This window comes from Hippoglossus stenolepis, chromosome 17, assembly GCF_022539355.2.
Source record: "Hippoglossus stenolepis isolate QCI-W04-F060 chromosome 17, HSTE1.2, whole genome shotgun sequence".
NCBI classification, from domain to species: Eukaryota; Metazoa; Chordata; class Actinopteri; order Pleuronectiformes; family Pleuronectidae; genus Hippoglossus; species Hippoglossus stenolepis.
In genome coordinates, this window is record NC_061499.1 from 3,786,998 (window position 1) to 3,801,086 (window position 14,089).

General features: G+C 44.5%; 1 pseudogene; it reads right to left on the reverse strand.

Moving 5' to 3' along the window:
- LOC118124614 overlaps positions 1 to 13,396 on the reverse strand; it is a 478,051-nt pseudogene extending 464,655 nt beyond the window's left edge.
- Positions 13,397 to 14,089: the final 693 nt, after the last annotated feature.

Sequence of the window (14,089 nt, forward strand, 5' to 3'; positions counted from 1 at the left end):
TTGTAAAATCTCTTTATTGATACAGTCAAAATGCTATTCATAAAAATGACACAGGTAAGACGATATATACTTCTTGTGAATATAATCCAATACATTTCATTTTCAATTTTGCATTATGCTCCATGTCAACAGTTTATTTTGAAAACCGGATGTTCTTCCTCTAACTTCGAGTACTCGCCGCTTCTTCCGTTCTTGGGCGGTTTGTATGGGTTTACCATAAATGTCAGTATATGAGTGCAGTGGAATTTCTGTGTCGGCTGATTTGACCACAGAGACGCGAGTGTCGGCTGGCTTGACCGCAGTCCACAGAGCCACCGGCCACCGGGCCGCTAACACCCGCATCCCCAACCACCGAACCACGGGCACCGGGCTGCTAACACCCACATCCCCAACCACAGAGCCACCGGCCACCGGGCCTCTACCACCCGCATCCCCGACCACAGAGCCACCGGCCACCGGGCCTCTACCACCCACATCCCCGACCACAGAGCCACCGGCCACCGGGCCTCTACCACCCACATCCCCACCACAGAGCCACCGGCCACCGGGCCTCTACCACCCGCATCCCCAACCACAGAGCCACCGGCCACCGGGCCTCTAACACCCGCATCCCCAACCACAGAGCCACCGGCCACCGGGCCTCTAACACCCGCATCCCCAACCACAGAGCCACCGGCCACCGGGCCTCTAACACCCGCATCCCCGACCACAGAACCACCGGGCACCGGGCCTCTACCACCCGCATCCCCGACCACAGAGCCACCTGGCACCGGGCCTCTACCACCCACATCCCCGACCACAGAGCCACCTGGCACCGGGCCTCTACCACCCACATCCCCGACCACAATAGAACCTTTAACACCCGTGACCTATGAACTATATTCTCAGTGCTCACTTCCCCTGCTGTGCTCACCTTAGACACCGAGCCACCGACAGCAGCGGACCGGACCACCGGGCCCCAGGCAGCACCTCCAGCCGGCGCGGAGCCGCCTGCCTCGCTGAGCTCCGGGGACAGCCTCCTTTCCCCCGGCAGCCACAGCAGCACCGCAGGCCCCGCTGCGTGCTGTCTGCGGGGACAGGAGATCCGCTTGCAGCCCACATCCCCACACTCAAAACACTTGATGTTCCCGAGCTCGCATAGACCATGTAGAACCCGTCCTCATGTTTGAACCGGAATGAGACATCCAGAGTCTGGGTGGTAGAGCTCAGGAACATGAACACCTGTCTCCGCAGAGATTGAACATGCCTCAGTTTGTGATCTTTACATCCCAGAGTCACTGGCCTGAACCCACTCGCCATCTTCCCGAAGCGCTTGGCTCTTGCTCCAGCGCCTGGTTGAGATAAACGGGGGAACCCGGACACAGTGACCCGGGTGGAAGGCACCGCCAGCGGGGACACCTGGACGAGCTGGTCCTGGATCACCAGGCCGCTCTCTACGAGCTGCGCCACAAACTTCTGCTCCTTCAGCAACACGACCACCGCCTTGTTCTTGCGAGAGGCGTAGGAGATGTTCCGTGTCCCACCTGCTCTCCTACCGCCAACAACACCTGCTCCACCGGGCTGTCCTGCTGCGGCACCAGCCTCACCCGTGTCTCAGAGACAGGGACAGCGGCCCAGAGGACGCCATCCCGCCGAGGAAACACGGCTCACTCCGACAAACAATCACAGACACACTAACAATACAACAACTAACAACTACACAATCATACAAAAACACAGTTTAGAATATAACTATAGCAATTTGCGAAAATACCACAAACTCTCACACGCTCACCACCACTCCACCAACAAACTCCCAGCATGCACTGAGAGAGAGAGAGGGAGAGAGAGGGAGAGAGGAGGGAGGAAGAGAGAGAGAGAGAGAGAGAGGGAGAGAGGAGAAGGAGAGGGAGACAGAGCTTCTGTGTATTTCTCTCGTTCGCTGCCACAGAGAAAGAAAGAGGACCATTAAGTTGATGGAGGTTCTGTGATGTCACCTGTTCTCATCAGAGAGCTCCTCCCCAGCTCCAGGTACTTCTTCAGCCAGGCAGGACACACCTGGGTGTAGTAGTTCTTATCATATGCGAGTTGAGCTTTATTCTGATCCCACTTCAGTTTGGTGATGACACTCTTTGGTGGAGCGATCCACGTCTCTGTCTCCAGGTCCAATGATATGAAGTCTTCTCCATTATAACCATACTGCTCATAACCATTAACTTCTCCAGTCTCATCGTCCCAATCACATCCAGACATCTGCTGGTAAATGTGAAGACCTGAGAGAGAGACAGAGATCTGAGCTGTTATTATCACATCTTCACCACACACACACAGAGACACACAGAGAGACACACACACACAGACACACACACACACACACACATACAGAGAGAGACACAGACACACACACACACACAGAGAGACACACACAGAGACACACTGATAACAACTAATTCACAGTTGTTGATCTTTATTATTTTCTGCTGATCAGGTCAGAAGTTAAATGTCTTTTTCAGCACTACAGTATATAAATGTCTTCTGGCTTTGACTCTGTGTTTGGGTGAATCTGATCTAACGTGTAATTCTCTGCTGTGTTTATTACTTTGTGGACACACTGTGGTCAGCACAGGGACGTTCATCTGTTGCTCTGCTGTTTATTTTATATATTTAAGGTTCAAACTAATCATTCTTGTTGATTATGTATTTTTTAAATTCATCAATTACAATTTTAAACTGAAAAAAATATCAGAAAGTCGTGAAAATGTTTGTGACTGTTTTTAATTCATCAAAAAGTACGAGAAGCAAAAAACTCTAATATTTAAGAAACATCACAAAACATCTGAGATTTTTACTTGATAAAAAAATTGTGATCATTTAAAAATCTATTGATCACATGTTTGATTAATTAGTAAATATTTTGGATCAAATCTAATTAATGAAAATGTCTGTGTGTGTGTGTGCGTTTGTGTGAGTGTGTGTTCATGTGTGAGTGAGATTGTATTTGTGTGTGTGTGTATAATTATGTGTGAGTGTGTTTATGTGTGTGAGTGAGATTGTGTGTTTGTGTGTGTGTGTGTGTGTGTGTGTGCGTGCCTTTATGTGTGATTGTGGGCGTGTGTGTGATTGTGTGTGTGAATGTGATTGTGTTTGTGTGTTTGTGTGTGTGATTGTGTGCGTGTGTTCATGTGTGTGAGTGAGATTGTTTATGTGTGTAAGAATGTGTGAGTGTGTGTATGCGTGTGTTTATGTGTGTGCGTGCGACTGTGATTGTGTATTTTGGTGTGTGAGTGTAATTGTGTTTGTGCGTGTGATTGTGTGTGCGTGTTTATGTGTGTGAGTGTGATTGTATGTGTATGTGTGTGTGTGTATAATTATGTGTGAGTGTGTTTATGTGTGTGTTTGAGATTGTATGTGTGTGTGTGTGTGTGTGCGTGCCTTTATGTGTGATTGTGGGCGTGTGTGTGATTGTGTGTGTGAATGTGATTGTGTGTGTGTGTGTGTGTTTGTGTGTGAGTGTGATTGTTTATGTGTGTGTGTGTGTGCGACTGTGATTGTGTGTTTTGGTGTCAGAGTGTAATTGTGTGTGTGCGTGTGATTGTGTGTGCGTTTAAGTGTGATTGTGTGCATGTGTGCGAGTGTGTTTGTGTGTGTGTGAGAGAGAGTGTGTGTATGTGTGTGTGTTGTGTTATTATTAGAGAGTGAAATGTAAACAAACCTCCAGTTTGGTTGAAGCGTTCCTTTAAGATTTCCATGCTGGCTCTGAAGAAATGCTGTCTACCCAAAGCAACATGAGTCTGACTCTCCCAGAACTGTGAATCAGTTGCGTTTAACATCCAGTCCTGTTTGGGTTCTGCTTTCATTGTGTTGCTGTCATAGTGACCTACCTGAACTTCATCAACCAAACCAACAGCCACAAACTCTGGAAGGTTTTGGACTTGAGAGGACCCAGTGAGGAAAAACTTCAGAGAGTGAATCCCTGCAAGAAAAAGTTCAAGTCATGACTTTAGTTTTCAGACTGTTTTATAAATCACTCAGAGTCAAGAAGACATGAAGCACATTCAAGACAACTTCAGCTGTTGTGAGGTAAACAAACACAAAAACACATTCATAGATAAAACGTCTGCTCCAGAGTCCAGACTCTCTTTACTTTGAATATTCTGCTACGTCTTAAAAATGGATTCAATCTAACGACTCAAATGTTTAATATTAGAAAATAATATTTTCTACTGCAGAGTATTTAATGTGAAGTGAAAACTACTTCAATTTCCAGTTACTCGATGAGACTTTTATTCTTAAAGTCCTTAAATAGTTGGTTTCTCTCTCTTTATATATCAATATATATGTATCCATACATATATATTGATATATATTAATCCATATATACACATATACATTTATACTGGACCCAGTGAACAAAACAAAGTGGGACATTGTTACAGGAAGGGCTTGACTATTTTTTAAATGTATAGACTCAGAAAATATTTGACAACAATAACAACAAGACAACATGTTCATTAGGTTGTCAACAATATTTCTGATTCAGATCCATCGACTGAAAATAATTCATCTGTATGTTTGGCTCTGATTCCTAAGATGTCAAAGTCAAATACTTGTGACAAAGACATGTAATTGAGACTTGATGTTTAAATGTTAAACAGAAGCTTCATTATAAATAACTATAAATCTAATGATGTGTTCAAACAGAACTTGAATTAAGAAAATAAACGTGTGGTTTTTTAGATACATTTTTTTAAATGTAAAGATAAATGCACATCTTCTTTGTTTATTGTGTAAAAATACACTGTTGTGTATGCAAACATAAAGGCTGATACCTTCATATCTGTGACAGACTCACATCAAGCAGTCGGCTTCAGTGCAGATGTTATCACATTAGAAAGTATTAACAGACATCTGTCATGTATTCATCATGGAGGCAGCCTCGTCCTGATTCTTTGTCTCCCTGCTTCTTTTCACTGACATCATTTACATTAGAGATGAATTTGTGTTTTGTGTTAGTAACAATGTGTGTTGATTGTACTGGAGGAGGAGGTCACATTGATAACAGATCATTACTTAGTAATATCTCATGTCAGTGATGCTACTCACGGTCTTTATCAGACTAAATGATGTTGAACATTGTACCAACAAAACAGGAAGCTGTTTGGCCTCAGCAGGTTCCTGTTACTATGGAAACAGCGCCATCTACTGACTACAATAAGAAACCCAAACCTGAGTCGTCGCCATATTTGTCAGTTTACACAGTTTAGATGAATAACTGAGGTGTTTGAGGCACTGGGAGATGAATCATAAATAATTAAAACGATGTTAAAATATATATATTTACATAAATAACAGTCTTGATTCATATCAACAGACTGAACCTGTTTTTTCTTCACAACTTTTTATAAACCAACATGAAACATGAGACACGTCATGAACAACTAAGTCTGAAATAATAAAGTTCATAATGTGCACAAGACAAGAAACTCTTTATCGCTGAGTTTAAACCTGTCTTCGTTTTCCTGTTTCTTGATTAATCAGAGTCTGTTGGACTCTTTCGCTTCAGAATCGCTCGTCATTTGGTCCAGAACCAGCTCGGACCGTGTCGATCTTAATGGTTCTGACCAAAGTAAGAAATCAAATAACAGTCAGGATCAAAAGAAAGAAAAGTCCCTGTTCAGTTGATCTTTTCAGAAATAGAATATAAGCTTTCCAGTGTTGTGCATGAATGAGTTCAAAAGCACGCGTTCATTGAACACGTTCATTTTATGGAACGATGAACTGAAAGCGACTTAATGACAAATAATGAATTTGAACGTGAACACGTTCATATTATCTGAGGTCTAGCTAAAACGTTACGGAATGTTTTCCTTCTCCTGAGGAGAGACGCTGTCTAAATCGAATGCTTGCACCATGTCGTTGCTCAGTGCCGTAAAATTTTAGCAATGTAGCCTAACCTAAACCAACTAACTCGACTTCACACTACGTTACCCATGATTCATCGCACACACATGTAATCCAAACAAGCAACGTATTCCAAGACAACAGCTCTCGGTCTCATATAAAAATGGCAAGTGAAAGCAGAGACGAGACTCAGCGACTACATCCGATGCACCTTATTATTATTTGTGGGATTTTTACACACTGTCTGATAAAGATCCCGACATTAAAAATCTCACCTTTCTGTGCAAATTGTGTCCTCCTGCTCTGAAAATGCAAGTCCGGACGTCAGCCTCATCCGCATCTAATTTAAAACGGCATGTGGAGCTGAAGCATCCAGCTAGCCTAAAAAGTTACCTCCAAGTAATTGAAAGTCAAAAAAAGACCAAGACCCCCTGCCAACAGCCCCAAATGACCCAAACCACATTGTCTGCAGCCTTCAAGGGTATGATTTCCCAGCAACAGGTAGACAAACTCGTAATTGACTACATTGTTGGAGATTTAGAGCCTCTGAGTAAAGTGGAAAAGCCCTCCTTCATCAGACTAGTGAATGGTTTGCAACCAGGCAGACGTGTGCCTTCAAGAAGGCAGGTTCAGGGACTGTTAAATAAAGAATTCAGTGAGATTATCAGTAACCTTAAAGCTGAACTTGCTGATATTGACCATGTTTGCACAACAGCAGATTGTTGGTCAGCTGTCAACAAAGGATGTATGGGCATTACCATTCATTGGCTGGACAAAAATGATATATCACAGAGAAGGTCAGCAGTCCTTGCATGCCGCCGTGTCAGAGGAGCACACACATATGATGTGCTGGCAAAAGTGTTGGCAGATGTGTATAAGGAGTTTAAAATTCAAAACAAAATTGTGTGCACTGTGACAGACAACGCTTCAAATTTTGTTGAAGCATTCAACTGTTTTGGAAAGAGTGTTGCCATTACTGATGCAGCTGATGAAGCAACTGAAGATGATGCATCAGAAGAATCTGGCCCTGCTAGTGAGAGCTCAGATGAGGATGATGGGATTGAGCCTGCACCTCTCTCAGATTTAGAGGATCCTTGCCTTCCACCTCACAGAAGGTGCATGGCTCACACCTTAAATCCAGTTGCCAAAGACACAGAAAAGGTATCTGATAGACAGTACAAAACGCGAGCGAGGCCCGTCTTTTCAAAGGCATCTGCTCTATGGAACAGAGTGAAAAGAAGTCCAAAAGCCTCCGATTTTGTTGAGGAAAAGCTTGGGATTGGCTTTGTAACACCAAATGATACACGTTGGAACTCTATGTTCCTCTCCATGCAGCGACTGTCTAAAATAGCAACTATGATTCCCCAGGCCAGTCTGTCTACGGATCCTGAATATGACAGACTTCTCCTGCACACTGTCTGTGATGAGTTTGGCCTACGTCGATTTACTCCAGAAGAAATCGACTTCATACACAAGTTTGTGAATGTGATGAGCCCCCTAGCATCTGCCCTGAACATCCTTCAGGGGGAGAAAAACACATTCCTTGGGTTCCTGGCTCCCACTATTGTCCAGCTGAAGAATGATTTGAATGGCCTATTGATGAGAGTTTCGAGCCTACGGCTACGCAAGGTTTAATTGCATGTCGTCCCTCATCCACAACATGATATAATCACTCTCAAAAGAGTGGAAGGCGTGCTAGAGAAAACATACTGGCAGCTATACTACTGCCAGCATTCAAGATGGACTGGGTGGAGGATGAGATTAAGCGCTTGCAATATCGCATGATGTTTTTAGCAAGAATTTCAATCTGTTGACATAGCTAATGACTCTAATCAAGCCCAGTCATCTGGTGGCTCTGAGAGCAAAAGGTCATCCTTTTTCAAATTTAACCGCCCATCAAGTGTCAAAAAGTCTGAGGTGGACATTTACCTGGATGCACAGACCAATGATGACTTCACGGAGTACATACCAGTCTTACCAAAACTGACAAAGCTGTTTGTCAAATACAACACAGCACTCCTTGAGCGCTCCAGTAGAGAGGCTATTCAGCATTGGTGGCCAGGTCTTTAGGCCCAGGAGAAACAGGTTGGGAGATGCCAACTTTGAAAAGCAATTGCTTTTAAATGCTAACAAAAGCAGTAGTCTAGTCTGTGGACTAAGCAAGCTTGTGTGATTCTTTGATAAGAACATTGTTTACATGTTTGTTTATTCAGAGTTTTGAGTGTCAGTCCCATAACAGAGGGCACCTGAGTTCTACAGGGTGCAGTTTACAGTATAAAGAGTTAAAGGGAGTTTTTGATGTTCAAATGCAGGTCATCAGTACTTGTTAAGTTGTCCAAGTAATATTTCAGGACTTCGTCTGAAAAGTTAACAACCTGCCTCTCTGATCAAATGATAAGATGGCGCCGCGGACGGCTGCCTCGGTGTGTTGGTGCGCGATGTTTTGTCTTGTTTTGTTAGTTAATTCAGTGTTTTGCCTAAGAACGGGAGGTCTTTCACCAGAGAAATGTTCATGAACATCAGGGTCATAACTCCTGAGAATTTATTTCCGACTTTCATTGCCTCATCTGTCGAAATTTTGGATATTCTGGTCAAAGGTGCCCTCACATTCGTACATACAGTGAAGCGACGGAGGAGAGGTAAACGGTGCGGTTCGCTTGTGCGTCTCCGCCGGCGGGGACTTCGCACACCGCTACCAGGTATATTCCTCTCCAACGTGCGTTCACTGTGCAACAAGCTGGACGAACTCCAGCTACTAGTTGGTAAGAACAGAGACTTCTCCTCATCTTCCGTCCTGGGCTTCACGGAGACGTGGCTGTGTGGATCGATACCGGACTCTGCGCTGCAGTTGGCTGGCTTCCAACTTTTCAGAGTGGACCGCCACACGGAACTCTCCAGCAAGACGAAAGGTAGAGGAATCTGCCTCTATACTAACTGCGGCTGGTGCAATGATGTGACAGTGATTCAACAGCACTGTTCTCCTGATCTGGAATATTTTTTTATCCAATGCAAACCCTTCTACTCCCCCCGTGAGTTCGTTTCATTCATTCTGGTCGGTGTTTACATTCCACCGGAGGCTAACGTGCAAGAGGCACAACGCATGCTCGCCGACCAGATACTGTGTGTGGAACGGACTAACCCGGACTCCTTAGTTATTGTCCTCGGCAACTTTAACAAAGGAAATCTCACCCGCGAACTCCCCAAATACAAACAATTTATTAAATGCCCGACCAGAGAGGAGAACATTCTGGATCACTGTTACACCTGTTAAGACTAAAATCTATGTTTTCCTTTGAATATTTGTTAAGACTAAAATCTATGTTTTTCTTTGAATATGTGTCTGTGAAGATGGCAATGAAACTGAACTAAACAAGTGCAGTATGTTGGACAGGGGTGGGGGCAGGGGCAGTTTGGGCTGAATCTGAATATGTGGGAGAATGTGTGGCCTTCACATAGTGACTGTTAGTAGCCGTTGCTGGCTGGTTTTAATCTTGAAGTTGGTTGTGTGTGTGTGTGCCTCACATCGCAGTTCAGTCTTGCACCTGTCTGATAATGCCTGTTTGAGAAGACTGTACATCTGTGGCAGACAATAAACTGTACTTTAACTTGTTCTCATACCTAACTTACTATATTACAGCCTAAACTCCATTAGCTATATTCAAACATCACACATACATGAATGCACTGTTTTCTTAAAAAACTGTGACATACCCTTAGAAAGAATTCAAGCAGCTGCCACTAGGGTCTGAAGGACAGATAGGAAAATGTGCATGCCATACTGAAGACTCACAAGCTGTCAGCCGATTCAAGGCTTGTTTTAAAACACCAAACCAAACACTGTCAGAATGTGAAGATTTGTCCCAGCTACTGTCAAAGGAGGGATGAAACTGGGAGCAGCTCCTCATCATTGGCGAATTCCAGTGCCTTGAGGCTGGGACCAGCCTGTGCACTAGCCACGTGACTCCCCCTCCTGCTGAAGTTCTACCTATTATTATAAATATTGCACCTGTCGTCCGCTCGGGGCGACTCTTGACTTCCCTGGCGGTATTAGGCGGCTTGCGGGTTGTACGTTGAGTGCCCATAGCTATGTAGTAGCTGTTCATTGCTTCTAAATAAATACTTTTTTGAACCAGACCGACTCTACCATCTCTACCTAAGGAAAAAAGAACACGACACACCACAGTAAGCAGTGCCTATCACGCCGTCCCCCGGGCTGCACTGGGACTCTCGGACCACGTCATGGTCCATTTGATTCCTGCATACAGGCAGAAACTAAAACTCTGCAAACCTGTTGTGAGGACTTCAAAGCAGTGGACCAGTGAAGCTGTGGAGGATCTTCAGGCGTGCTTGGACTGTACAGATTGGGAGGTGTTCAGGGCTGCTACAAACAGTCTGGACGAGTACACAGAGGCTGTGACTTCTTATATCAGCTTCTGTGAGGACAGCTGTGTTGCATCACGCACCAGGGTGTGTTACAACAATGACAAACCCTGGTTCACAGCCAAACTCAAAAAGTTAAGGTTGGAGAAGGAAGAGGCGTTCAGGAGTGGGGACAGAGACAGGTTTATAGAGTCGAAATACAGGTTTAGCAAGGAGGTGAGAGAAGCTAAACGTCTGTACTCGGAGAAACTCCAACACCAGTTCTCAGCCAATGACTCTGCCTCTGTCTGGAAAGGACTTAGGCAGATTACAAATTGTAAGCCTAGAGCCCCCCACTCCACTAACGACCCACGCCTAGCCAATGACTTGAATGAGTTTTACTGTCGCTTTGAAAGACAATGGGACAGTCCTGACACCATCCCCCGTGACACCACCCTCCAGCCCATCAACTGTACCTCCCCCACCATAGCAAAGGCCTGCGCCTTTCCACAACTGCCCACCTCAGAGCCCCCTCCCTCCTCCCCTATCAGAGTGACGACTCTCTCCATCCTGGAGAGGGACATCAACAGACTCTTCAGGAGACAGAACCCCCGCAAAGCAGCTGGGCCAGACTCGGTCTCTCCATCAATCCTGAAACACTGTGCTGATCAGCTGTCTCCGGTGTTCACAGCCATTTTTAACACCTCACTGGAGACATGCCACGTACCAGCCTGCTTCAAGACCTCCACCATCATCCCTGTCCCCAAAAACAAAGATCACTGGACTCAATGATTACAGACCCGTCGCCCTGACCTCTGTGGTGATGAAGGCATTTGAGCGCCTTGTGCTGTTCCACCTCAAAGCCATCACTGACCCTCTCCTGGACCCCCTGCAGTTTGCCTACAGAGCCAACAGGTCTGTAGATGATGCAGTAAACATGGCTTCACTTCATCCTCCAGCACCTGGACTCCTCAGGAACCTACGCCAGGATCCTGTTTGTGGACTTCAGCTCTGCCTTCAACACCATCATTCCGGCTCTGCTACAGGACAAGCTCTCCCAGCTGAGTGTGCCTGACTCCACCTGCAGGTGGATCACAGACTTCCTGTCTGACAGGAGGCAACACGTGAGGCTGGGGAAGCATGTCTCTGATTCCAGGACCATAAGCACCGGTTCCCCTCAAGGCTGTGTTCTTTCCCCTCTACTCTTCTCCCTGTATACCAACAGCTGCACCTCCAGTCACCAGTCCGTCAAACTCCTTAAGTTCGCGGACGACACCACCCTCATTGGGCTCATCTCTGGTGGGGATGAGTCCGCCTACAGATGGGAGATTGACCATCTGGTGACCTGGTGTGGTCAGAACAACCTGGAGCTCAATGCTCTGAAAACAGTGGAGATGGTTGTAGACTTTAGAAGGAACTCAGCCCCACCCACCCCCATCACCCTGAGACTCCCAGTCGACACTCGAGTCCTTCCGCTTCCTGGGCACCATCATCTCCCAGGACCTCAAGTGGGAGCTGAACATCAGCTCCCTCACCAAAAGAGCTCAACAGAGGATGTACTTCCTGCGGCAGCTGAAGAAGTTCAACCTGCCAAAGACAATGATGGTGCACTTCTACACCTGCATCATCGAGTCCATCCTCACCTCCTCCATCACCATCTGGTACGCTGCTGCCACTGCCAATGACAAAGGCAGACTGCAGCGTATCATCCGTTCTGCTGAGAAGGTGATTGGCTGCAATCTTCCATCTCTACAGGACCTGTTTGCCTCTAGGACCCTGAGGCGTGCAGGTAAGATTGTGGCCGATCCTTCCCACCCGGGTCACAAACTCTTCAAGGTACTTCCCTCCGGCAGGAGGCTGCGGTCCATCAGGACCAAAACCTCACGCCACAAGACCAGCTTCTTCCCAGCTGCAGTTGGCCTTATCAACAAGGCCCGGGACCCCCACCTGACTTGGACTCTTATCCCACCCCCATGCCTCAAGTCTGTGTTACATTAACACACATTACATTGCACATTCACATTGCACTCCTGTTTTGCATTTTGCATTTTACTTTACTTTTTATATCTTTTTATATATTGTAGTACTTATTGTGTTTTTATGTTTTATGTTCATTGTGTGCACCTATATACCAAGGCAAATTCCAGGTAGGTGTAAACCTACTTGGCAATAAATACATTCTGATTCTGATTGAGCTGTTTGATAAAAATGGCCATCTTGATTTTCATGTTTCATTTCATTTCATTTTCATTTCATGTTTTTTTACAATATTACATAGCCTACATTATTGAACTGAAGCCATTATGTAAAGGTAGGTGCAACAGACAAATAAAACAAACCCCCCAAAAAACTTTTTGTCCTCTGTCCACACATTTATTTTATAAATTTAAATGATAGAATTTAAGGTCTAGCCTAATAATTGGTTTCATAGCAAGGCATAGCACTATGATTTGTTGTGCCGTTTGTTTGCAGGGTATGAATAAATAAACTAAACAATTAGCAATAATTAAAAAAAAACTAAAAAAACATTCGTTTTAGGAATTGATACATATGAAGTACAGTTTAAGGCAAGGGGTAGTGATGGATAAAGTTTTCTTTAAAAAACAAGTTAAGTCTTTCATTCTCACTTTCCACCTTAAAACTATGAAATGAACTGAACTATGAACTAGTTCAGAATTTAAATGGTGAACTATGAACTATTCATGTTTACTTGTATGAACTGAACTTTGAACTAGTTCCTGAGAGGTGTGAACTTGCACAACACTGAAGCTTTCCTTCTTACATGAGATCGATGACATTCACTAACATGAACTTTTAAATCATTTCTTTGAAACGTTATTAAACTTCTCAAATCTGCAACGAAGGAACCAAACATCAAACATTACAATAGACCTGAAATCATTTTAGTGTCTTTTAAAAACATGGAGCATTTTTCCTTTCACTTCAAATCGACCAAATACAATAAAATAAAGTAGAAACGTGGACTTTAACTCACGTGCCGTCGCGCTGTGTGCTCCTGCCAGTAGAAGCAGGGACAGTACAGTGAACATGGTGAGCGGTGGTGTATTCCTCTTTGCTGGGCTGAAGGTAGATGAGCTCTTTTCTTCACAGAGAGACGGACTGTGGCGAAAAGAGACGGAAACCAGGGGAGACGAGGACAAACTGTGGGGCGGGGACATCCTCTGAGCCAATGGGAATTTAGGATCAGCCTTTACAGTTCCGATGTCATCAGTTTCAGGGCAGATTTCAGTTTTTCCAGGAAGAAGCAAAGCACCGCTCTGATCTGAGTGAGTGTGAGCGAGAGATAAGTGGATCTGCTCATGTCTGATAATGAAAACAAACTCAATCACAAAGTGGTTTTACACACGACTACAAAAACAACTGTATAATAATAATAATGAGATTATTAAAGACAGCAGCAAATCAAACATGAGAATTTCCTTCATAATAAAACCACCACAATCATTTTCTTGTCATGTGTAAAATGTCTTTGTCGTTTTCCTGTTGAGACTCACAGGTTTGACCAAATAGCTTTTTCCTTTCTGCTCTTACAGGTCAAATCCACATTAGTTTATTCTCGGGACAATAATGAACATTTGAACTTTCACAGATGTGTTGAACTTTTCTACACGTTGAATCACAAAGAGGCAGAAATCCCAGAGAACATCAGAGACTTTATTAAAAACAGAAGTACAAAAGGAAGGAAACAGCAAAGCAGCTTAATGTAACATTTACATACAAACAGATTTATGGAATCATGAGACAGATTATATTTCCAGACCCTAAGATGTGGATGTGTTGGTGTCTATATATGTACATTTAGATTTGTATTATTTAAATGATTTTACAA